The sequence below is a fragment of the Aptenodytes forsteri genome, unplaced genomic scaffold (assembly GCF_000699145.1).
Source record: "Aptenodytes forsteri isolate BGI_AS27 unplaced genomic scaffold, ASM69914v1 Scaffold114, whole genome shotgun sequence".
NCBI classification, from domain to species: Eukaryota; Metazoa; Chordata; class Aves; order Sphenisciformes; family Spheniscidae; genus Aptenodytes; species Aptenodytes forsteri.
The window spans coordinates 3960520-3986214 of NW_008795364.1; positions in this window are offsets into that span (position 1 = coordinate 3960520).

Consider the following 25695-nt stretch of genomic DNA (forward strand, 5'->3'; position numbering starts at 1 on the left):
ATAAGCTACAGCTCTGGGCTGCAAACCTCGGTTTAGGTTTGCATACTTTTCTCCCTTCTTTTAACAGAGACCTTTATTGGCATAATTTCTGGATAAATCTGCAATATACAGGCTTTTAAAGAATCAATATAGAGATTGTCAAAGAGTCAAGAGTCTGATTTCCCCCACACACAGAGGCTGTTTTTTTTGGGAATGAGAAACAGCATACCAAGTACCAGTCTGTGGAGTCAGAGAACAATTTTATTACCAAATGCAGAACATTCTCAAATTCCTGGAGTTTACATTTAAAAGGAGATGTCTAAGGACTTGAGGTTGATATTTTATATGTTGCATTTGGGGGTGTTTTCTGAAAAGAACTTTTAGGGACATTTTTCCCAGAGTACCTCCACGTGTACTTAACTGGATTGACCTTTTAAAAATTATCTCTTCTGTAAAAAGTTATCATTTTGTAAAATTCCATGTTAAAATTGTGTGGGATTTTGCAAAGTCTGAAGACACCATCAGATGTTTGGATACCTCTTCAACACACTGGTAATTTAGGCTCTATAATTTTAACCACTGGAGGGCTCCCCAATTTTTTAATTAATTTAGAAGGACATACAGTATGAAAGAATGGAGGAAGGAGCTAAAGCAGGGTGGTCCTAGTCACTACCACAATCTCTACAAATACTAAATTTCATGCAAATTCCAGTTATTCTGCTGTGTATTCCTCAACCGAAATACAGGAAGAAAATAATTTTAGTATTTCTGGTAGAATAAATATTCCACTATGAGCTGGCCAACCAGCAAATTTGTGTGTAACTGACTAGCTAGATATGCATAAAAATATGAGAAAATTAAAGTTTCAGGACTTGGTAGCATCACACAATCAGGCAAATTCCCCACAAGTTTTACTTTAATATATCAGTCATTTACTTTAATATATCAGTTCTTTGTGAGGATGATTTAAATTATCATTGCAGCCCCCCCATACTCCCAGCCTGCCAATTCACCCCTGTGCTGCCGTTTGACTGATATGCTCCTCAGAGGCAGCTGGCCAGAGAAACTGTCTCTTTTTTTTTAAAATAATTATCTACATTTTCTATACTGAAGATAGTTGCTCATGGCCGGATCAGGTCATAGCACAGAACAGAGTCTACTCCTGCGTCCTGCTCTGGCCATTGCACTCTGAGCACTGAGCTAACCATCTTCCAAGATCTTATTCTTCGCTCAAGGAATTGCTTTCCTTTAAATGGAAGAAAGAAAAGAGAGCAAAGAGAGGAGACATCCCAAGATGAAACCATATTAAGAGTGCCTGGTGAACCAAGAACATCCTGCTTTTCCAGAAGTGGAGATGTCTCAGACTGTGCAGGGCACAGACTCCTGCGGTCACATATACAACATCTGCTTTGTTGGTATACAGGTGACTACAGAGGTGGCACCACGCTGTTTCACCCCTCTGGATGCATAGTCCATCTAAGACACTAACTGAAAGTTTGGCTCCAGCTTCACAGACTTAAGCTGCAGAAAAAAGCAGAATCTCCCAAAATAACGGTGCTCACCCATACCTGCTGCTGTCAGGAGACTTGCTGGTTGCCCTACCATATCCATGCCCAGTCTTGTCAGAGACCTGATGGTGGGCCTCTTGCCAGAGCTCACTGCGCTTGGGTTCCCTGCAGAAGGAAGGGCTGATAACTCTTTGCAATGAAACATTTGCTGGTGAATACAGGAGGACAAATCATGGGTGTGCCTGTCCCACCGGCAACCAATTTGTCAGAGCTAGGCTTGAACTAGGTTTTTTTACAGCATTGCAAATGTCTCCATCCTACCGACCTGCCAGCTGGCTTGCCAGCACTATCCTGATCAGGCACAGACCCAGCAGTCTGGTGCGATTAGGATGATGCGGCTACGCAGAGGTTGGTATGTACTGCAGAAAGCAATGTGAATGGAGAAAAAGCTGAATTGTGTGGCTCAGACTTGCAAATCAAGGCATAGAGAACGCAAGCACCCATCAGTGTGGATGCATTCAGTCCATCCTTAGGAAAGAAGAAATGAGCGGCATCAATGTTTCCCTCGACTCTTGTCTTTCGTACTACCTTTGTGCAAGGCCACCTGTATTTCACCACGGTGAGCAGTAGTTGTAGACTCCTTAGCAGAGAGGCATATTTGCTGCTAATAAAATATTAACCCAGATGAAGAGCTGGTAAAATATTTAAATATCAGACATTCCTCTACTCTTCAGCTTCCCACTTGGCACAAATCACTGCCACGATTTGGAATCTGATCAAACATGTTTCATAGGTACAAAGAGGCAAATTTATAAGGAAGGTTTAATCCCTCTACAAACCAGGCTGGCTGGAATTTCCCTTTCCCCTTTTCATGCTGCAAGGCTCTCAAACTTTTTTCCGCACAGCACTTTTGTGGAGAATTTTTTCACCAACATGACTTACAGCCTTTTGAGGCCATGTGTTTTAATTCAGAGACCCAGTGGCTGAAAATTCCTATTTATCCGCAAGGCAAGTACTATTTTGCCTTTGGCACTATGAACATCTTTGCAGTAACCCTTCAGCATACTTTGAGCTTCACACATAGAAGGGCAGGCAAAGTCACAGTGAGCCCTGGGACCAGAAGAGATGATGAGCAAAGGTGGCAAGTCATGCCAAACATAATGTGGATACCTAGAGGTGGTGCAAACGAAGTTCCCTTAGGACATGGGAAGTGAGCAGAAACAAGGGGAGCACATGGCAACCTTCACCTAATGTAACGGAGGTACACATACCATGGCGATGAAGGCCACATTTCAGTTACAGGTGGTGTGGAACAGCGTTACTTTTTGTTTTAAATGGGCTGTCCCATCATTTAGATGAATGCCCCTTAGCACTCTTTGAGAAAGTGTGAATTATCATTTCCTATGCATCTTTCTCCCACCTTTTCTGACCGTGAAGGCTTCTGTCACATTTCTCTCACTTCTCTGTCAAGAATCCTAATAAATTTTGTATGTCCTCACCGATGGCATCAGTACACTGAGAAAACATAACTGCAGTTTTAATGGGTTTCTGCACTGGGGGACTAGAGTTTGGAATTGATTGCTTTCTCTTACCCAGCTTATCTCCTTCCTCAAATTACTATTTCTCACTTCAAACAGGAGCTAGCTGACTTCAGAGCAAAGCTGTGTTAAGCCCGTTGGGTTCACCTACAGAGGCACAGCCCATGTGCTGCAAACTTTTTCATCTAAATAACCAGAGACAGAGGGTGGGAAAAGGGAAGCAATAGTATAACTGCTCTGGAAGGGGAAATGACCTCAAAACTGTGCGAGATGCAATTTACTAGAGCAAGCTGTGGAAGTTACTGTGGATCTTTATCTGTTGGATAACCGTCCCCATGCACACCCTCACACCCTTGGCCCAAGCGGGGTTCCCTGCTGCGATGCCTCCTCCCGGGACCTCTGCCACCAGTGCCAGATCTTCAGGGAGCTCCTTCTGCCCCACACCTCAGGCCCAGAGATGGAAGTCCCTGTATTTGTCCCGTCCTGGCATTGCTGGTTGACGTCCCTGTCTTCTCTCCCCCAAACTGGCAGGAGCCAACTTAGCTGGCACTGAAACACCAAAGCCACCCAGCAGTGCTTTAAGCAAAAGCCATTTCTTCTTTGCTGTAGGCAAGTCTGGGTCTTTTGTTGCCTTTTGAAGAAAGATACCCTCCTAGTTCACTCTGGAAGCAGACCCAGTTGGCACCAAATAAACAATATCAAAGTGACTCTGCAGTCTGAAAGGGCGACTTCTCACCTCATCCAGAGTCAACCGCCTACCCAGCGTGCCCTGGTGCCCTGGGACAAATGCCGTGCCCCACCGCATTTCTTGTTTTAGTCATCATCGTAGCAGAGCCCCAAACACACCTGCACAGAGAAGCATCTTCCAGACACATGTGTTGATCATTAGTTAAATAAATTAATTTAAACAACAATTTGGCATTACAGCTATCATGGAACTTTAAAATCATTAAGTGTTCAATTATTTGCTAGAGAAGCTTTGAAGTGGTGCTTTAAAATTCAGCTCTCCAGCTGCTATCAGCGAGCTGCAGAATAGGACATTTGCATACCCCTGGCTTGGATGCTGGCTGCCTTCCTGTCTATTATTTTATTGGGTCTAGATGCAGATTGTGTCAATAATGTAAAGGTTCGTCAAAGTGTTTTTTACTGTTTGGTTTTAAATTTACATTACAAACGCCTCTTAAAAAAGATCCAGTTAATCTCAGCTTGGCCTGTTGCCTGGGAAATTTTCTGTGTGGTGTTTAATATTAAATATAGCTCTTGAAGATTTCTTTATTTGCTGAAGTGTTTGTAATTATTTCTGTTTTCATCACAGTTTGAAATTGTTTGTTTCATGAGTACACAGGTAAGAATGAGATTCTTCCTATGCTTCATGCAAAAATCACCATCATTTTCTTAATCACTGAAAAACTATTGCTAATACCTTAGCCTGCAGAAGATGAGAAAGGGAGAACTGAAAGGTTTCTGTAAGACTGCCTAAAGAAATGGCAGAAAGACGATACAGCTTTCAAACACAGACAAGGCTTCATTCTTTCTGTCTTGTTTGATAAAAAATGAACCACATAGTGAATGCTGTAGCTTCATGTTACTCCTGTGAAATCTTTAGTAAGTGGGTGTCCAGGGAATTAGATCATAAGCGGAGGGAATGTTCCTCTCTTTCAAAAGGTTTCTCATTGTGTTTATTAATTTAACCATCAACTTTAAGAAGGCAAAATATGCTGTTTTCAGAAGGATTCAATAAAGTGAGATCTGCCTGACCCCTTTACAGGCTATTCTGAGAGACACTTTTCCTATGTATCAATGGAAATATCCAGAGAGAATACATGTAATATAATTATTCATAAAAGAGAGCTAAATCACTGAGCAGTTACACATCACTTAGGCTGAAAATATCTTCAATTAAGGTAGGAATGAAGTAATATCACATTTTATGCAAGTTCCCATCAATAAGCCTGACACATGCCAGCTCCCATTTAATAACATATTTTACTTCTAATAATTCTCCTTTTTTTCCTCGTTCAAAAAATGTGGAAGAGGACTCAACTGTTCACAAAAGTGAAATGTGGTTGTAGGAAGAATTTAAAGTTTTGTGTTTCAGGGCACAGAACAATCCCCATCTGAGGAGGCTAAGATGCATTTTCCCGTTTGGAAAGGAGCACCAGCATCACTGGGATGTCTCATCACTGGACACAGGAGATGGGATAAGAGTGAGCATTGGTTAAAACCAGCCTGACAAGTCCTGTGATTTATGCACCTCCATTTCTGTCCCCAGAATGTTTGGGAGGTCCTTTCTGCGTAAGCCAGTGCTACCTACCTCCTGTAAGTAAAAAGAAATGGGCATGCGGTTCTGGCACACAAGTATTTTCAAAGCATTAGGCTTTCTCAAGTTAAGTGAATAAAATACTACTTCATCCTGAGTAGCAACTGGGAAGAGAGAGAGAAGTAAAAAAAGCAAGGTGCAGGAGATGGGTTAGGATTGAGGAGTCATCCTGAGTGGTGGGCCCTGGGCAACCAGAGCACCATTTCCAGCCCAGGCAACACGCTGCAGCCGGTGAGCTGGAGAGACGAGGCTCTTTTTGCTTCTGTTAAGCATCCCAAATCCTGCTCTGCGTGGATTGCAGGGATGCACTGCACATAATCCCACCCCCCAGCACCTGGATCTCTGTGTCTGTAGCACGGAGACAAACCAGGCTGGGAAGGGAACCAAGAACACCTAGAAGCCATTCCCATGGGGAGCCTCACTAAATCCAACCCCACACAAGCACGGTCAGTCAGGAAACAGAAGAGCTGCAGCTCCTGACAGGCAGCTCTAACAGCAGTGTAATCAGAGGAAAAAAGCAAAGCCATCCTGCAGCAGCACTTAGGAAGCAACTGCAAGGCTGCAAAAGCAGCAATGTGGGCAGCAGCAGCTAGAAACCTGAATTTCCCTCTCAGCACCTCATGCTTCTTTCCTTCTCCCATTAGTTCCCTCTCCTTCCATTATTTTGCACCCCAGTGAAGGCGTGCAAATTGAGATTCACCCGTTTACATGTCTGGTGCCATTTTGGGCACCCTCAGGTTGCAGAGAGTCTCTCAGGTCTGCATAGCACTGGCAGGTCCCTGGGAGCTCTGCTTCCCTGGACCAGCCGCTGGAGACCGGGTGGGAGAGCAGAGAAAGTCTCAAAAGGCATCACACCCCCATGTGTGGCAACTAACTCAAGGTAAGCTCGAGGAAACCCCAACAGATGCACGAATCTAGAATTAAAGGAATGAAGGGTAAAATCCAACAAATTATTGTCAACACTGCTCTAAATTTAGTTTGTATAAACACACACATACAAATATGTTTGTATATGTTTGTATAAAGAAATACAAATAAAAAATAAAATGTATTTTTATAAAGTAAAATAGTGTATTATGTCTCACATGTTGTGAGAAATAACACTTTAAATCAATTGGATGTGAAATACAGCAAGTTCTGCATAGCAAACACTTTTGCTGCGATGTTTTTTGATGCACCTAACCAGTGCTGGCCTTCTAGGAGACACCCAGATTTGGCAAGCTGTGTGGCAGGAATCCTTTTGATGGTCTTTTTGGCCATTTCTTATGTATTGCGATATGACAGCCCCATGTACAGCCTGGCCTCATTCATCTCACAGGAATAAAGTTACTTTTCAGTCCCAATGACAGTGCTGTGAAGTTTCTTAGTGTTCTAAGGTATGGGAAGAGTGGAAGTAGAATGTGAGCTTTTCTTGCTGTCTTGCTAAAACCTATTCATATTGCTACACTCTCATTTGATATTGCCCTTCTGTATCTTGCTGATACTTCCTAACAGACCAGTTCTCCCAGTGCTCATTAAAGAAAAAATGAAAGCAAGAGGGACCAAGGAAGCTGCAAATTAATATTGATGAAAACTTAAAAGGACAGCGGATATTGCAGTAAGTCTTTCCTATCCCTCCCAGGATGTGCTCCAGCAGGGAAATAATCTGACCCTCCAAACTGCAGTCTGACAAGTGCAGGATTCATTTCTGACTATAAACTACCCAGAAAGCCGTAAGCGTAACTGTGTTATACACATAAAAGATATCATTCATCAGGAATGTGATGATTTCTTAAGTAGATACTGTTTGCAACAGGACAAAAAGTTGAGGCAGAAGAGATTCCCACTGAATGTTCTATGGGAATTTACATTACGTTTTGTGTGACATATCTGTAAATGAAACTAACCACTAAGGTAAGGAAAAACAAAGGTTTTTATCTTGTTGAAATGCAATGCTCAAACATGACTCGTGAGAAAATTATTAAGTACCAAGTCAACATTTACCAGAAATTTTAGGTAGTGTAAAATTTGAAATTTTTGTCTCTTGGTTCCAATTTAGAAGGATTTTTCCCCTGCCTCCAATGCCTGTCCTTGGAAAAGACGTTCAGGTTCCCAGCAAGCTCTGCTATTGGTTGTTCACCCATACTTCCAGTCTCCTGAGCTAAACAAATACAATTATCTTTATTGACTCTTCTCTCATTGGCATGAGTTGGTTGACTTCAGCTGTTCAGAAGCCACTTAGGAAGTGTAAGTTGTCTCTGAGCAAAGGCAGTGGCTTTCCTCTGTCATTCATCGCACTGCATCTTCATGAAGGGCAGAGGAAGCAATTTCAGTGTTATCCTTCTTGAATAATGTTAGAAAGCTTTATGGTCTGCAAACATACGCTCACCTCTTTCCGTGCAGCCTCTGGATACAACTATAATGAATATACCTGTATTTATTGACTTGTAAACTGGCTTTAAAATACACCCAGATAACCTCTCCCATCTGCCCTCCGTCCCTGTTCTCAGTTATAGTCGCGTGGTTTGGAACAAATGGTCCTGATTTCTCCGGAGCTATGGGATCTGGTAAATGAAGTGTGAATGTGATTTTTCATGAAATGTTAGCCTAACGCACTGCATTTGTTTATACCTTAAAAATATCACAAAACTTGGCACAGATAACATGGCCAAAGCCCGCAGGGACCGAGGCCAGTGTGTCGCAACAAGCAACTCTAGAGAGCAAGGGCGCAGAAATGGGGCTGCCGTAAGACCGGCCGGGAAGTCCTGGCGAGAAGCGTGAGGGCGTGTGCGATGCGCCGCATGAGCTGTGGCCTGAATGCATTTCAAGTGCATTAGCTCAACTGTAGACGCAAGGCAGCACAGGGCACATGCTGTACAGCATCAGATCTGCGCATCCCTGTAAGCTGAGCGGTGCAGGCAGAGCGTGCCTGCCCAGTGTTTCTGGACCTCTGCAGGCAGGTCACAGCAACTGCTACTGCTCCGATCAGTTTGCCAGGTATGGCTGGACAGCGTGTCCAGATTCTTCAAATGCTGCTCAGAGTTGTGACTGGACACGTATGGGACAGTTCAGGCAAGTGGTAGCACTATAGAGCTGCCAACAAAACGAAAAGTAAATTATGACATATGAAATCTCATGCTAGATGCCATCATGTTTAACGTGGGGACAGCTGTGGCTGCAGTCCTGGTTCCTGGACGGATGACCCAGCTCTGTTCACTCGCAGTGTGGGAGAGCCACCTGACTGGAATGGGTTACACTGGGCTTTGTACGGGATGGGGAGGCGGCTGTGCACCAGGAAACGCCGAGGATGTGCATAAACCCACTGAGAAAAAGGGCATCAACTATTGCGGGAACCCACAAGACACTTTTCACATGTGTGAGGAGTTGGTGCCGTGCTCTGCCACCCTGCACCGGTGAGTTTTTAAGCAAACCAGGCAGAGAAGCAGCTTCAATCATGCCAGCAGCAGATAAAATGGGATGGGTGAAACGTCTCCCCTGGAGCTGGCTGCCCCGCTCCTCCTGCAGTGCCGCCCTGGCAGGGACGGGGAACGGCTCCCACAGAAGCGACTGAGTGGTTGTGGGTTTTCAGCCTGGCCTGCTAAAGCAAGGAGACGTGACGGGTGGCTGGGAGGTAATAACAGCTTCAGTTTTAATGTGCTGCTGTGTGGGGGTCAGAGCCCTTATGGGCTAACGGAGCTAATGGGGCCAGTAAGGTTTTGGCCTGGCCAGTAGTTGAACAGGGGACATAGAGAAGAACCCAGAAAATGCTGGCAGAGGGTGGTGAAGGCAGCAGCACTTGCACTTCTGCATTATTGAGCCGGGGTGAAGGCGCTTGCCTGTGGCTATTAGAAGGCACTGGCATTTCTCAACAGGACTCCTAAGTGACGAGCTGGTACTTGCCCCTTCAAAGCAGGCCAAGCTCTCGGTATTTTGAATCAATACAGAAATGACGGGGTGTCAGGTGCAACCCCTGACGGAGGGAGGGGCCATGGATGTGAAAATCAGGCTCCCAGTGAAAGCTCTTGGTTGGAGATTTTGTCGCAGGCCCCTCCTTGTTGCCTAACTGCAGCCGAAAGACCCGCTGTTTATTTCTGTGGAAAGTACTGCCGTTGTTGTCGGGAGCTCCCCATCCACAGCGGCTGCCCTGGCTCCAGAGAAAGCCTTTGCAGTTCAGTGCCAAGTGAGTCAGGTCTCAGGGAAACAGGATGCTGGTGGTGGCTGCTGTCATCTGGGGCTCTAATGGCCAAAAGCCAAAAAAACAGGGAGCACGTGGCTCAGAGATTAAAACTGCTGTGGTTCTGTGGGGTAAACATTATTTTTAATGTAGTGGCTATTTTTTCATGTACAGTGCGCACTCTGAGAAGTTCCCATATGAGATCCCTTACCACAAATCGTTACTTTAGTTCTGACACAACATGTTATACAAACACAGCACATACAAAATCTATAGTGAGAGAGTGCAATCCTGTAACTGGTTTTACGATAAAGGAAAGAATTAATAGGAACACCAAAACGACTCTTTAAAAATCTCATAAAGCAAAACCAGATTGAAAAGTGTTCGTGATAATACCAATGCATTTCCAGTTTAACTCCATTAGAACTGAGAGATTACCAGTAACTGACAAAGAAGTGTTTGCTGCACACTAGAAAGTTCAGATAACATTAGATTTTGTTAGCTTTTCTCATGTTACCTATATACAATACTGCTCAGCCTCTTAATGGAAGTAAGATTTGACCTGGGGTTTGCTCCATTACAGACAATAATATCTGCCGTTGGTGTGGCATGATTGCTAGGTATTTTTCACTGAATATACACAGTCAGTTCCTTCTACCTTTACATTTAAAGGTTTTATGGACAAATACGATGTCCTATAAAATGGTACTGTGGAATCTGTGACTGCATTTGGGTTCACACATCCCCTGGTTAACAGTGAAATATATTTGTTCAAGGTTCAGTAGTCACCGACATTATTCATTTATTACCTGCTGGCAGATTTGTTTGCGCTGTATCATAGAGTGTGCAGGAATGCCTGTTTTACATTTTCTGAGAGGCTGCATTTTTATTTCAGCACCCCTATACACACTGTCAAGCACCCAAACTCAGCTGGAAATTTCTTTCACATCAGTGGGTTTTTCTTTGTTTCCTTTTTTTATAATAGTTCAGAAAAAAAACAAGAGCACAACAGTATAAAACGGGCATACATAAGCACACGTATCTTGTCAAGATTAGAAAGCAAGCTCCCAAAAGCATTCAGAGGGAAACAAAGAGACAAGGCTATCCTTGAAACAAATTACTACTCCTTTCAGCAGTGTTAGCAAATACTTTTCCGAAGTATGAATGTTTTCCCCTTTTCCAGAACCATTTTTAAAATGTTTGGTTCTACTCTGAAAATTGCTTACATCTAATTTGTCCAAATCTAATCTCTCTGTCATGGATGTCACCTGTTTGCTTCAGGAAAAAAAAATAAATCCCCACATTTTGAATAGCAGCCCTCTGATCTGAACTTGGAAAAGCCTGCTCTGTGCGTGCGTGTGTGTGCAGACGTGCACGTCATGCGTGTAGGCAAGGGGACATGGCCAGGAAGGCAACCGGATAATTAAGCAGCTAGGGAAATAGCTCTAACAGCCCTCCGTCAGACCTTAGCCATTTCCCCTCGCCCTCCCCACTGCCGCCGAAGCCCCCGGGTACTCGTCAGAGCAGTTCCCCCACATTGCTGGGAGCAAAGCTTACCGCAGGCTGCCAGTAAAACTCGCCTGCAGGCTGGGGGAGTGTCAAGAGCAGTGATGGGAAGCCCACAGTGAACCTTGTAACTCCGACCAAGGGTTCAAGCCAGGATGAAAACAGAAACTGGCTTCAGGAAAAAAATAAATCCACATTTTGAATAGCAGCCCTCTGATCTGAACTTGGAAAAGCCTGCTCTGTGTGTGTGTGTGTGTGCAGACGTGCACGTCATGCGTGTAGGCAAGGGGACATGGCCAGGAAGGCAACCGGATAATTAAGCAGCTAGGGAAATAGCTCTAACAGCCCTCCGTCAGACCTTAGCCATTTCCCCTCGCCCTCCCCACTGCCGCCGAAGCCCCCGGGTACTCGTCAGAGCAGTTCCCCCACATTGCTGGGAGCAAAGCTTACCGCAGGCTGCCAGTAAAACTCGCCTGCAGGCTGGGGGAGTGTCAAGAGCAGTGATGGGAAGCCCACAGTGAACCTTGTAACTCCGACCAAGGGTTCAAGCCAGGATGAAAACAGAAACTGGGTACAAAATCCAACTCTGAATTTGGTAGTTAGTGCAAGTGCCATAACCTAACGCGGGTCAGAAATGTGTCAGGTCTCCAGCTAGAAATTAAGTACCGTTCAGGGACATGTACAGAAGCTGACTTTGGAGGGTAGGGATCGCCTGTCATCACTCAGGGAGCGCCCTGCTGAAGTACAGCGGGTGGGCACGAAGCTGGGTAGGTTTTTGCTCTGAAGGTCCTGTTCATGGGGCAAGTGTGCAGTGACCCTACACCAGCTGCATGCAGCCACCGTCATCTTCACGGGGGCAAGGATCTGCCTGGCTCCATCAGAGGAGGACCAGGCAGCAACTCTTCCCTGAGAGGGGTTAACCCTCTTTAAGCTTTTGATTTTGGCCCAAAGCTTTCCTGACAGTTTCACTGGCAGCACGTTTTAAGTCCACTGGGATGAACAATGGGGAAAACCTAGTGTGTCAACCAGCTGCCTCCCGTTGGATCCCATTTCAACTGTCTCAGGTCTCAGTACTGCTGTAGTTGTTCCCCAGGTGCTGGGGGAAGGGGGAGCAGCGACCCGTGGCTCGTGGCTGCTCAGAGAGTTTGTGTGACTTGTTCTAACCTCCGGTATAGGTGTCATCCAAAGGTGGGCTGCTGACAGATCATGTGTAGGGAGGATACTTGCAGCAATCTTCATCTTAAATTAAGATTTTTTTTTTCCTATAATTACCAATTACCATAACAAAGAAACTGAAGGGGCTGATCTGATTTGTATTGAGAACAGTTTTGTTTCCACCTCTTTTCTCTTGTCTTGGGAATAAAACATGCAAAGTACCAGGGAAGAAACTTTCTAATAAATTGTTGAATTATAACTAAGCATTTGAAAGATTACCTATATATCCATGTGTACATGTATATATATGTAGGAAAGCATAGAAAAGCATCAAGTTGACAGATGGTATTTGTCTTACCTTATAACTAACAATCCCCCTGGAAAGTGACATGCTGTGTCTTTTTCCCTTCCTGTATTTTGCCATCATAATTCCTCTTACCCTCAACTGCCTGCCCCTGCAAGCCAAGCTAATGAGCCAAAATCTGGAGCTCCCCAAAGAATCCTAATCATTGTGCCCCACCACTCAGGGCAGACAGCGAGACACTTGCACTCTGTGACGCTCTTTAGGTTTTATCCCAATTATTATAATGGCAGTAATGTCAGAGTGCTACAAATATGGATGAGGTAATACCTGCCTCCTCCTTTGCTTCTGCTTAACTTGTGATCAAAGCAGTCCCAGCTTCCACTTCGACTACTCTTAGGACCTACCTAATACAGCACATACGCTGTGGAGCTGCTGCATGCTGGCACGCTGCCTCCAGCTGTGGTTTTCTGGAAGTGTTGCATCCATCATGCAGGGTACACAGTAGCCATGCAAGTCACTGTTGGGTTTATGTGGCAGGGTTTTGGGGGGGGACAGCATCAACTTCCCATGTGGTGCCACCAACCTGGGCTCTCTGCAGGGTCAGGATCCTTGGGGATCCCGGTGCCTCTGGCCAAGCCAAGCAGAGTCCAGAAACGTTGAACCGTTAAGCTGTAACAGCCCTCCACACCTAGACAGATTTTTTAGGAAGAAGAAAGAAAAGAATATACCTAGAGAAACATGGGCGAACCTGCATTTTTGTAACCTGCAGGTTCTTTCTTCCGGCTTCCCTTCTTTATCCCTCAGACATTTGAGCTGCATCAAGGGTTTTTTTCCTTTTCCATTTCACTTCGTAGGTCATTTTAGGCCCACGAACTAGTTTCCCTTTTTCTATTTAACATTCAATGTAACTTCAAAGCAGTCAATTAGGTTTCTGTCCTTATCTTCTCCTCTACCATGTTTGTTTCAGGCTTTTCTAACTTCTCACTGATGCCCCAGTCTTCCCTGCCACCCCTCACACTGGCAGTGCCCTCCCTGGAAATTAACTCCTGCCATGTACCTTACCTTTTTTTCCCTCTCCTCCCATTCCAATTCTTGTAAATGCACTTGCTTTAGGATGTATTCCTGTGACAAAAACTGTGCCTCTTCTGTGCCCCTCAACGTTATATCGCTTGGCCTTCCTTCGATCAAAATGTCTCCGGGGGAAAAAGCTTCTCTTCACCGCTCTGTGTGCTTTAGTCAGTAAACCTCCAATCCACCCTGCTTAAAGAAGATTAAGTAATTCATATATGGGCAGCAAGAGCCCTGTAAACATCATTTTTCATAAAAATGTGTACCAGGGAATACAAGGTTGGTAGGTAGCTCTGCATTTGCATTATTGGGAAAGTGTGCTTAAAGGGACAAGTGATAAATACTTACAGCTCTGTTATGAACTCTGGCTACAGTAAGATTTGCTTATTTTCCTGCACTAATATAGCCATGCCGAGCAGCTGAAAATGAAAACTTGGCTGGGTGTGGGTGCATTTATACCAAACTCTGTCTTCTTGTTTGTCTGCAGATACTCATTCTGAGACAACTGACTTTTCTAAAATAAGTTAGGAAAGTAGGGAAAACATGAGTTTGTTTGGCACAAAGGATTAAAAAGAAAAAAAATTAGGCACTTTTTTTACAATCTTTGTCAATTAAGCCCTGTTTTCTTTTGAAGGTTCTCCTTAACTAGTAACCACATTTGAAAAGTAGTCTAATTAAGAAACATTCGTGAAAGAGAAGGGGAGAGAGAAGGCTTTGAAACAGTTGGTAATTGTTAATAGTTTTTCTACAAGCACATTCTAATTCTGCATCATTTGCCACAGCTGTGGAGTTGTAACATCTGAGCCTTGACTTCTATATGAGAAGCAATCCTACCTTCTATTCTTGCATAGGTGGTGAACAGTCTATTTGCATTTATTTTGTTGCCTAACCAGCAGTCCCTCCACACGGCCAAGTGGCTGTTTCTTACTCACTTCAGCTACATCCATTTTATATGTGAGGAACATGCCTTCCTTCTGCTCCTGAGATTTGAGACCAAGAACTTGCAGAGGTATTGTGAAATACCCTCTTCAAGCACTTTATCTGCTTTAGCCAAAGAGGATTTTAGAGATTACTCCAAAGCCTACTTTCTGTATTTCTGCGGTTCTTTACGACTTTTAGTGTTCTTCCTAGGCTACTTGCACTTCGATTTCTCAAACAATTCTACTCTTTTTCACAGTTACTTTCCTTCCTCCTTTCTCCTGTGTCTTATTCTCTGTACCCACCTGCTATTATCCCCATTAACCTCGCCCACCTGATCTTGGAACCTTCTTTTGGGCACAACAATTAGGAACATAAATAGGAGGAGAAACTATGTTTTTGTGATGGTACCTGGAAGCCATCTTTTTTTGTGAATCCTACATTTTATTGACAAATGCTACCTCAGGATCACCATCACATTTATGTAGGTCTCACTTTTGTTTGTGTGTTAGAAAGCATCCTGTGCAGCGTTTGGAAGGTACGACAAAACCACTGTAAGTCAGAACTCGTAAGACAGTAGGGCCACTCACGACAGAGTGATGGGACTCTCTGCTTTCTGGTCATCCTTTTTGAATTCCATGCTAAGGCAGGTGGACTCGTCAGGACAGCATATACTCCTTTTGAGAGATTTTCTGGTATTTAGCAGTTCTATTTTAGTAGCAGATTCTTCTTTTTTAGGGGCAGCATTCCAGTATTTTCCAGGTTTGGTTGCTCATCTCCTTTCAGGAGCTGCTCAGAGTTGGAAAAAACAAATCTCTCCAGAGGGGAAATATAGTACAAGGAATTTCTCAGCCACCCCTTGCGTATAGAGTCTAAGCAGAATCAGAAAAAGCAATTGGAAAAAACACTGTTTGCTCTTTTGTGGTCTACCCAACTGTATCTACAAAAATAGGCCGCCAAAATAGATGGGATTCTCATGCAGCATATATGAAGTAATACTGGTATGGAGTTATTTTGTAAGTCTTTCCCAAGAAAACCTGTCAGTTAGGTGAAACAGCAACTTTCCATGGAAAGGTTCATTTAACTTGGTATATTGATCCAGAAGGCTTACTAAGCCCAGGATAGATTCCAGGGGGCGAAAGAGGCTGAGATTGATACCAAGCAGTACTCAAGGATTAAAGCATTCTCCTGAGATGTAGAAGAGCCAAACTGAAATTCTTACCTCTCTTTTTACACTGGTAAATATTTGGCTAAATATATAAAATAGGATAATTCCTTTTGGGAGAGAAAGATATTTCTTCATAAATCTGTTTTTCCAAGAAGCTGATTGAGTCATGGGGAGCACAGCCAGACTTATTCGTGTTACCATACATTCAGCTGATTTCTGTCCACAGAGTAATTTCCAGGTAATTGTTTGTACTCAGGTGGAGATGCTTGTACTCTCTTACCTGTGTTCTCTTTTCTAAGCAAAACGGTTTTCTTTTCACTCTGTTCAGAACAGAAAGTTTCGAACTCCCAATTTTTTAAACAAAGCAAAGCTCCTCAATTTTCTGGCCTGAGCCAAGTTAGATCTATGTAAATGGCTAAAGCCATGAGAACACCGCATTCTGCTGCTGCACAAAGCTGGACCTATCAAACCTGCATAGCGTAACTATCTTTTCTACAAATGTGCTTGAAATGGGATTTCTATATTTTTCATCATGCTTAAGATATTTTACTTTTTGCTGCTCCTCATTACTCACAACAATTTTATGTACTGCTTTCCATTTCTCCTCTGGCCAGGATGACAGTCACTGATAACGAGAACGAGGAGCCTGCGATCGTTTCTCACAGCTGATGCTCCCAGTTCCACATGTGGCCCTGGGACATGTGTCCAGAGAGAGATCTTGTAGCAAGCGCACACTCACAGGGATACCCAGATATTGGCAGCACATGTGAGAGAGTGCGTTTGAAAACAAGAGGGGTAAACCCATTACTGGAAAAAACCTGCAGTATTGGGGACAAACACCTTCCAAGAGCTAATGAGTCCTTGGCTGGAGTGGCAATGATACGGTTGATTAATATGCTCTTACTTGTGTTAGCTAAGTCCTCTAAATCTATTAACTGAACCTTTGTTTTCAGTGTTAACATTACCAGACTTAAGTATGGAATGAGGTAAAATGAGTTGCTGACACGTTCAGACACTGATTATTATTGAAAAATGTGCCTCTCCCTGAGTCTGATTGGTAGTCATCACGCATTTCAGAGGTAAATAGCGCCTGTGGTAAACACTGAATCCAGCCAGCAGGAGCAGAGTGTTTATTAAATCAGCAAATGTGTTGAGGTGGTTCCAGCAAAACCAGATAAATGAGTTCAGTTGTCCTATGTGGGGCCTCTCTTGAGGTCCTCTCTTCGATGTGCTCCTAAAGCCCTGAATTATTATAATGACACACATGGTCTGTTGAATTTGAAAATTAATATTTAGCTGTATTGACTTGTTGGTAGTTATGTCACAGGCAGATCCTCGATCCCATTTTGACAATGGGAACTGAAAACCAAAAAAGGATGGCTTAGATCCTTTTAATAAGACTGTCGTCTTAAACGGTACTTGCGTTTGCATTTTTAGAATAGGGGAAAATGCCTTGCCATACTGGAGTGGAAGTCTCCATCCTCCACTTCAGAGATCTAGGATGAAGGATGCTAAAGTAAGAGCACGTCTCACTGTACACTGGCTGAGAACATAAACCCTACCCCCTGTCGTAGCAAAAATCACAGTTCTGTACCTGACCAGTTAGCAGATGGCAGTTTTCTATGTGTATTAACATGGAAGTAAAGTCTAAGGAGATACATGTCATACGTGCTTGTACACACATGCCTGCATCACTAGAAGAATTGATTTCTGCTTTCTAAACACTGTATTTAAAATAAGCAAGCAGAACTATAGTGTAGCTACCAAGTGGCTTAGTGAACAGCATATCAGGAAAGCAGAAGGATATCACAGTTCTCCGTTCGATTCTCATTTGTCATAGTAGACTTTGAGTGACTTTCATCAAATTGCTTCATCTTCCTGTGCCTCATATTCTCCATCTCTAAAAAATCAGGATAAAGACATCTTTTATAGGATGTTTGAGGCAAAGATTTGCTGTCAGTCTGTACATTACTTCATTAGAAAATACTGTTTTTTCAAAAATGAGCATTCAAAGCATGTAAAAACTATAAGTTCCTGTCAAGAAACATAAAAAGTTGTTTCAGAAATATTCAAGAATTTTATAGTGCTGGAGTTCTTGTGAGGATGGGGCTGGGAGTACTTTTCAGGACCAAGGTTTTGTGCAGTGCAGGACAAGTTACAGAAGTTCCCTTATTTCTTCATGACTGTGATTCTTGCTTTGTTTTGAAGCTAAAGATGATGCCTGTAGTGGTAACTAAGTGTCAGAGTAGGATGTGCTCAGGGATGAAGGTGGCTATCCCAGGGTACTCACAGATCAAATAGCATGGCTGATGGCCTTCATCAGCGAGTACAATTTGACATCTCCAGTGAGAGCCCACCTATGGTCTAAAGATCAGCAGTTTAGCAAGATGTCATGATGGAGAAAAAACGGTGCTTTTTTCGTAGCGCTGCTGTGTGACCCCTGTGTCGCTGCCTCTGGGGCACCATGCACCCTTCTGGTCATCTTAAATCATGCAGAAGGGGTTCAGGGTGACGGTGAGCATGCAAACGTGGGGAGTGGGGAAGGTTAGCATGGGCACAAACAGGTGGGGACAGGTCAAAGGGAACTAAGTTAAGGAATGGCAGCGAGAAGGTGGAAAGGGGACAGGAAACCTACGGAAGGAAAAAGTTCAGGTTGTTGTTCCCTTGATTAGGATGGGAGCTCACTGCCACAAGAACTCAGTGAGTCATTCACAAGATAATTGAGCTGTTGTAGGTGGCAGATTTTGGAAGAGATACAAAACCTGTTTCAGACCACAAGCCAATTTCGGATTACTGAGGGCCTGCACCTAACATGGGTGCCAATCGCTCCAGGTTTACACAGTTCCAACGCACCAAAACCACGCTGCCTCATCTACGACAAGACCCTAAACCAGAAAGATAGCGGGACCAATCCAGCCAGATCACTCACAGAGGATGCAGCAATAGCATTTTAGGCAGCGAGGATAAAATTTGGGTGAGTAACAGAATCGGCTTTTGTCATTACTTGCAATGAAACCCAGGTGACTCATCTACCCTCAAAAATTTATTTCCATGGTACTCTCAGTGTCATTTTTGACTGTGAAAGGTTCGAATGAATCATTTATGAACGTATTCTAGCAGCTCAGCCAAGGGATATTCTTCCAAGCCTGGTTTCTTGATGAGACAAAAATGGAAAATGAAAAGTCGCATTCTGATCAAACTAGAGCTTTATCCAAAATTTCACCTGAGCCCAGGAAAATTTAGTTCAAAGTTCTCCTCTGGTCTGGAGCCAGTGATTCAAACTTAATGTCTCTGCCTGTCAGAAAGGATAACATATAATTACCTACCTCACCAGGGCATTGCAAAAATTACTCTTTGCATAGAGTGGTTGAATAATTTAAAAGTCTCCATCTCTGCTTTTGTGAAAGACTGTCTTTCTAAAACAAAATAAAGTATTAGTAATTTCAAAGTGTTAGTAGGGGAGAAGGCAGTCTCCAGAGCACAGCTTGAGTAATTCAGTGATGCCAAAAAGAAACAGGCAGGTGCTGGAGAGTAGCTGGGACATGTCATGCAGAAGGACCATACAGCCTGCTTCTGTAGCAGGCCTCCTCTCACAGGATCCGGGACCACCTATTCGTCATTCAGATGGAAGGTGTCTTCCATCCAGTGACGGCATGCTACACAATATTTTGAGAAGACAGAACCAGTAATTAAAGAAAACATCAGGGAGTGGTTTGTTTTTTTTCTTTTCAGTTCATCTGCCCTGCACTTTCATCACAGCTTTCCCTCGTTTCTTGGGTAACCATTCCTAATGGCACCCCTTTGCCCGCCCAGGTTCCAAGCGAAGCCTGGGCCCCAACTGCAGTGAGAAGATGCGCATCCTCTGCTCACCTCCCAGGATTTTGTGCTGCTTTCGCCTCACACGGCAGAACTGCAGTGACAGGGAAGCTGTAATTTGGCTTTGGTATTTAGATTGCACTTATCAAAACAGTTCATTTGCATTCACAGTCTCACCCTTGATTACACCTGACATTTTAAGTCCATTATGTTTGAAAATGTCTTGTCTGTCATTTGCAAGATAGGAGAAGCAGGGTGTGCTGGGTTCCCAAAAATTGCAAGGCAAAGGTCTCTTCTGTCCACATGCTTCTTCAATTCACCGTTAGTTTGCACTTCCATCAGCTATAATGGGTGTAGCACATCAGGACTGAGCAGAGCGATGCAACAGAGACCTGCTCCAATTATTTTTTAAGTGCTATACTGCAGTGTCAGCAACTGTGATCGGGACCCCATGCACTATACACCACACGCACACATGCCAAGGACGCTGTTTCTGCATTCGGTTCTTTGGGGTAGGGACTTTCCTGTTGGGGTGTATCCTGTACATTGTCAAGAAAGACTTACTAGATTTATTTTCTTGGATTGTCTGATTTGAATGGAAGTACTCAGAATTCAAATCATAAGGCACTTCTGCTATAAATCGAGTTATTTAAAACTCTGGTATCCAGGTTTCCTCCATCTTTAAAATAGATGGCCCTTCATCCACACAGGGTGTCACCACTTGTTTTGTCCAGTCGAGATATATTACACAAGGTTGCAGATGCAGTGCCTTGGGTAGGTTTGCAAGAAGGAACGGAATTGACCAAACCCATAACAATCTCAGTGTAGAAAGCTTTTTTAGTTATATTTTATCGCCTGAGTGTTCATTAGCTACCTAAACGCCCTTAAATCCCTACATAAAGGCTTGAGGAAAGAAGGAGGAGATCAGAATGGGATTAGCCTGAAGACAGGGTGTTGAGGAGTCTACCTGAGGTCTGGGAACACCAGCTTGGTCTCCTAGGCTTGTGCTGTCCACTCAAGTGTGGCCCTTTGTGATTTCACCTGCAGAGGCGCTTGGGTCTGTAAAAGAGAAAAAACATAGTAAATACAGACATTTCGTTTTTGTTTCCCAGGGAAGACTCACAGATATGGTTGGGGTTGATCATAACACACATTCATTTGTATCAAAACATCCTTCTGGCATCCTCACATGAGCGTGAGGTTTACCTCATGCACGCAGTCAATGCGCTTGAACAGTTGTATTTGTGCTTTGCTCTTCAGTCCAGGATTTCTGGAAGAAATGAGAAGATGAATAAAACAGGGAAGCAAAAGGGGACATACGGAGGAGAAAATATGAGCTGTACGCTAACCCTGCCAACCACTGGGGAATGCACTTTCCTATTTGCGTAAGTATTAGTTTTATTATTTTAACTCATTGCTTCTCTCTCCCTACTCAGTTTTGTTTGGGGTTGGGATTAATTAGCATAAAATGTTACAGAATATGAATTGCAGCAGACTTCTGCTTTATTCCACAGCTGGGGTGACTGAGACACAAAAAAGCAACTTCTCATTGATATTTCTGGGAAAAAATTTAGAAAGGATTTTAACCTACATAGTTTTCACGTGTAACAGGAACTAAAGGAAAAAGGATTACATTAAAAGAAAAAGATGGCCTTCTCTACCCACCCAACCTTTCAACAGTTCATTTCAGTTATTTATATAATGACAGAGAACAGTTCCAACAGAGAGGGCAATGTACTATGAATTTTCCACTTCTGCGTATATACCCCCTGTGGTAAAATTCGTAGCAATGACAAAAAAGATACTAAAAAAAGAGCAACTTTTGGTCTAGATTTTTTTTACATTCAAAATATCATTTATAACTAAAACCCCTTTGAACTTTATTAAGAAATTCCAACAAACATTTTTGCTTCAGTTTCCCACTTACATCAGCCCAAAGGAATAAATTAGAAGCAACTACCTTATGCATGTAAATGTCCATGGGTATGTGCATTCACATGAGAGCCCTAGGTCTGCAGGAATATAACCAATGGGCAGTATGGTTGCGAAAAGATCTGTAAGAACGCCTTTCGAAAAGCAACAGCAGCTGAATGTGTTGTCACTAATAAGTATTTGAAACCAGATTTCAGAACTAGAAGGTCCTTTCTTTTGAAACTGTGTTGGTTATGCAGAGATCTGTGTGGCTGGTGGAAAAGGACATGGAAGCCCCAAATGTCTCATTCCATAAAAGGTCCCTTTATTCTCTTCCCTTTCTGATAGAAGATGCTCCTCTTTTTTCCCCAAAGCCATTTCCTCCCTCTTCTTTCTATCTACAAGTGAAAAGTGCACTCATTTAAAGCCATGAGATCTACATTTCTTCATTAAAAGTGTATTAAAACCACACACACCAGAATTATATTGTGCATAACAGTCCCCATCACATTTTAAAGTACCAGCAACAAGAAATATTGTCATCAATGCTGTCTTATATTCATTAAGCAAATACTGCTTCAGACAGTGCTCAGATTTTCTTCATTTTTCTATTGCATGATCCATCGGACTTTATTTTCCTGTGATTATGCAAACAACTGAACATTATGCCTATAAGTTCGAGTAGCTTGCTCCATCGTTTTCTTTTAATAAGTTTCAACAGCAAGGAGAAAATTAGACCAGGGAAATCTTGTAACAGAAAATGAAGAATACCTGATTAGGTGCATACAGCAAGTACTGAGGGAGGGTAGCTCATTTCAGGCTATGCCTATAGGGCACTTTCACCATTTTAGTTCCTAGGCACACAGTGTACCACTTACTCATATTTTGTGGACACATTTCACACAAAAGTCCAACTACTTGCAAGATAGTGCTTTGCTGCACACTTATCCAAAAGGGAACAGGGACTGGGTAGGCATTTTATCCAACAAAAGAAAATGGACATAGGCTTCAGCACTTAAACTCCAGCTACAGCCAAAACTAGACCTCTGACGCCCTGGCTGTCACTGCCTTGAAGATGCCTGCGTCTACCCTGTCTGACACGAAAAAATGCTCATGCACTGGGCATCATCCCATGCCACAGGGTGCTCCTCTCTCGGCTGGGCTGAGTGATCGTGCACTTTGTTTCTGCTGAAACCTAGTGAAATCTGGGAGCTGAGGGTGCTTCTGCCCATGGGAAGGGATGAGCTCCCTCCAGTCATCATTGCCTGAGCCTGCTGGACACGTGCTGATGGGACAGGGCGCAGCACAGAAACCAGCAACTGACATTGAAAGCAGTGGTGGCAGCTGTTGCACTGTCCCTTTCCATGCCCCTAGACCTTCCACAGTGTTTGCTTAAGAGTGGGACAACTGCCCTCAGGGATTCAGTTTCCAGTAATAACATCTTAATCAGGAGGCTGCAGCTCCCTGTGGAAGCTCTGCCACCTTGCTGGAAAAGAGTTTAAGATTAACCAAAACGAGGAGGATGCAAAAGTCTGTAGTGTCAATGGGGCATTCAGCTGCGAAGGTGCCTTTGATTCATGAAGACTCTCAGGACTGCTACTGTATTTTATGCAGTAACTGCAAAAATAAATAAACACACAAAACCAAACAGAACCCTACCAGTGAGCAACTCCTGCTCTGCTCTGGGGTTTTCTTTAATAAGGTAAGGATGTAAGGTGCCATCCCTGATGACAATGTTCTAGATGGCAGATGGAGCTTCTGCCCTGTAGCCCCTGGTCAGTGCCTAAGGCATTGGCCGACTTGACTGATGCAGCAGGATGCAAAATTGGCTGATTGTAGGTGACTTGCTGTTCCCCAGTCAGGCTAGAATAGATGCTATTAACTCATCAATGTAGGAAGGATAGGTACACAGGTGTCTCCTCCAAGGCAGATAGGTTCTTGTAAATTAGGTGCTGCAAAGGTCACATTTAGCTTTTGTCCTGTTGCTACTAACCTTTGGGGCCTCTCTGGCAGCACAAAACTACTTAAAAGTGGTTGCAAGTGAAATTTAAGTTCCTTGTGAGTAGTTGCAGCGACATAAAGAGGCCTGACTCTAATTGAGAGCTAGGCACAAGGAGAAGACAAATATGCAAAAGCTCTGCAGGTAATGAAAGGATTCTTTGTTTCCACCACAGCAGCTGGAGATGAGCTACCATCGTTCAGTTTCTTCCAGGGCAAAGATAGCCTAGTTAATCTGAGTTGCCCTCAGTCCACATCCCAGATGGAGATATTGTACTGTAAGAAATTGAGGTGTTCTGTAGAGGAGAAAACAATTCAGCTACAGATTGACCTGTCTCCATAACAGCAACTACATGCTGATTTTCCCCTATAAAATTGTCAATGTTTTAAGATCTACCCAGAATCATTAAATGAGCATCATTTGGGCTTGTAGCTGGGAGGAACAGGATCCTACCTCCTTCATGCAGAGGGAGCACTAGGCTGTTTGTTGCTGGCAAATGTCTCACAGAAAAGAAGGACACGATGTCAAAGTGACAGAGCTGAAGGTAGTCCCTGGTCCAGAAAAACATGCCATAAACTAACTCCGATCAGCTCTCCTTTTTAGAAGACAGAAGAGGAGTTTGTGCTAAAGCAGCTTGCTACCGTACATCTCAGATTGTCAATCTCACTTTGAAGCCTCTATGAGAAAAGAAGCTGCATTTCAGTGCTGCTGACTAAGACGTGGAAAGAACAGCTCATGGGTAAGCAGCCTCACTGCTGAGAATGTTTTTGGCCACCCCACTGGCCTAAGGCAGATTGGTCTGAAACCCCACAGAGACCTTGCTCATCAGCAAGGGTATGACCAGACTGACCTAGACATCCAAATGCCTCCCTGCAACCTGGCTTTGGAGAAGCATAACGTCCTGAGATCAAGGGGGCACGGTGCGTGTTTTTGTGAGATTTCCCACCCTGTCCTCAGATACTGCAAGAACTCCCTTCCTCTATCAGGCACGTGTCTCCAGGAGGTGTTCAAGGACCATCTATGCAGACAGTTTCCTTACAGAACTGCCACGCTTTGCAATCTGGGAAAGCTTGATCCTTTCTTTATTTTCACCGGTAGGGAATTATTCATGCACATTACTGTGCCCATGTATGAAAAGGAAACATTCGTTTCAGAGCATACATGCACGCTTTCCTTTGCCACTGGTGCGCATAAATGCATGACCCACTGTTTCTTTTAATCACACATGACCACAAGCTGTTTCCTAAATGCTGCCTTTAAAATCAGCTTGTGGATGTGGAGAAATATAGGGTAAGCAGCACAGGCAGATTTACTGGGAGGGCTGTGGCTGCCTAGAGGAGTCCCCCCTTATCGCTCCCTAGCAGAGATTGCCCTCCATAGCACCTAATGGAGAAGAAACCAGACTTCAGCACAGTCCCCTCTCTTCTGCCTCCCTCCCCTGTTGCAGCTGTAACAGTATCCTGCCTCCCACTCTGTTGCTATGCCAGCTTCAGTCAGAGGTTATCTGTATGGTAATACACTGCTAGTTATGGATAGCAGCACTACTTTTATAGCACAACGCAGAATAAATGAGCAAAATAAACTGAAGGTGAACGTATGTTGCTGGAGGACTGCAGGGTCCTTCCTGCAGCAGCATAGCACTCGTTGCTTGGCCAGATAACCTGTGCCATGCCTGCTTGCTTTCCCTGGTGTGCTGGTTTTGGCTGGGGGAGAGTTAATTTTCTTCATATTAGCCAGTATGGGGCTGTGTTTTTGGTTTGTGCTGGAAACAGTGTTGATAACACAGGGATGTTTTCGTTACTGCTGAGCAGTGCTTTTTTCTTTTCTGCTGAGCAGTGCTTTTTTCTTTTCTGCTGAGCAGTGCTTTTTTCTTTTCTGCTGAGCAGTGCTTTTTTCTTTTCTGCTGAGCAGTGCTTGCACAGAGTCAAGGCCTTTTCTGCTCCTCACCCCACCCCACCAGCGAGTAGGCTGGGGGGGGCACAAGAAGTTGGGAGGGGTGTGGCAGGTGCACCCGCCCTGACAAAGACTGGGGGCATTAAGACCACTGCATCCTTACTTCTTGTGCCCTTACTTTTGTGCCTTTAAGGTGACGAGTGCTGACCGTCACGTACACGCTTTGGGCCAGTAATTATGGTCAGGTATACACCTCGGGCAAGAGGTAAGAAAGTCAAGGCCCTCAGCCAGTCAGAACTGACCATGGGTCAGATTCGACTGGGATATAAACGGAGCCCCGCCGGGGGGCAAGTGGAGCCGGTCCTCTGCGGAGCAGCGGGTCTGCGGTCGGGGACTCTCCCCTTGGGTTGGGACGCCGCCCAAGGAAACTCCTCGAGGTTGAGAGCCCTCATCTTATAG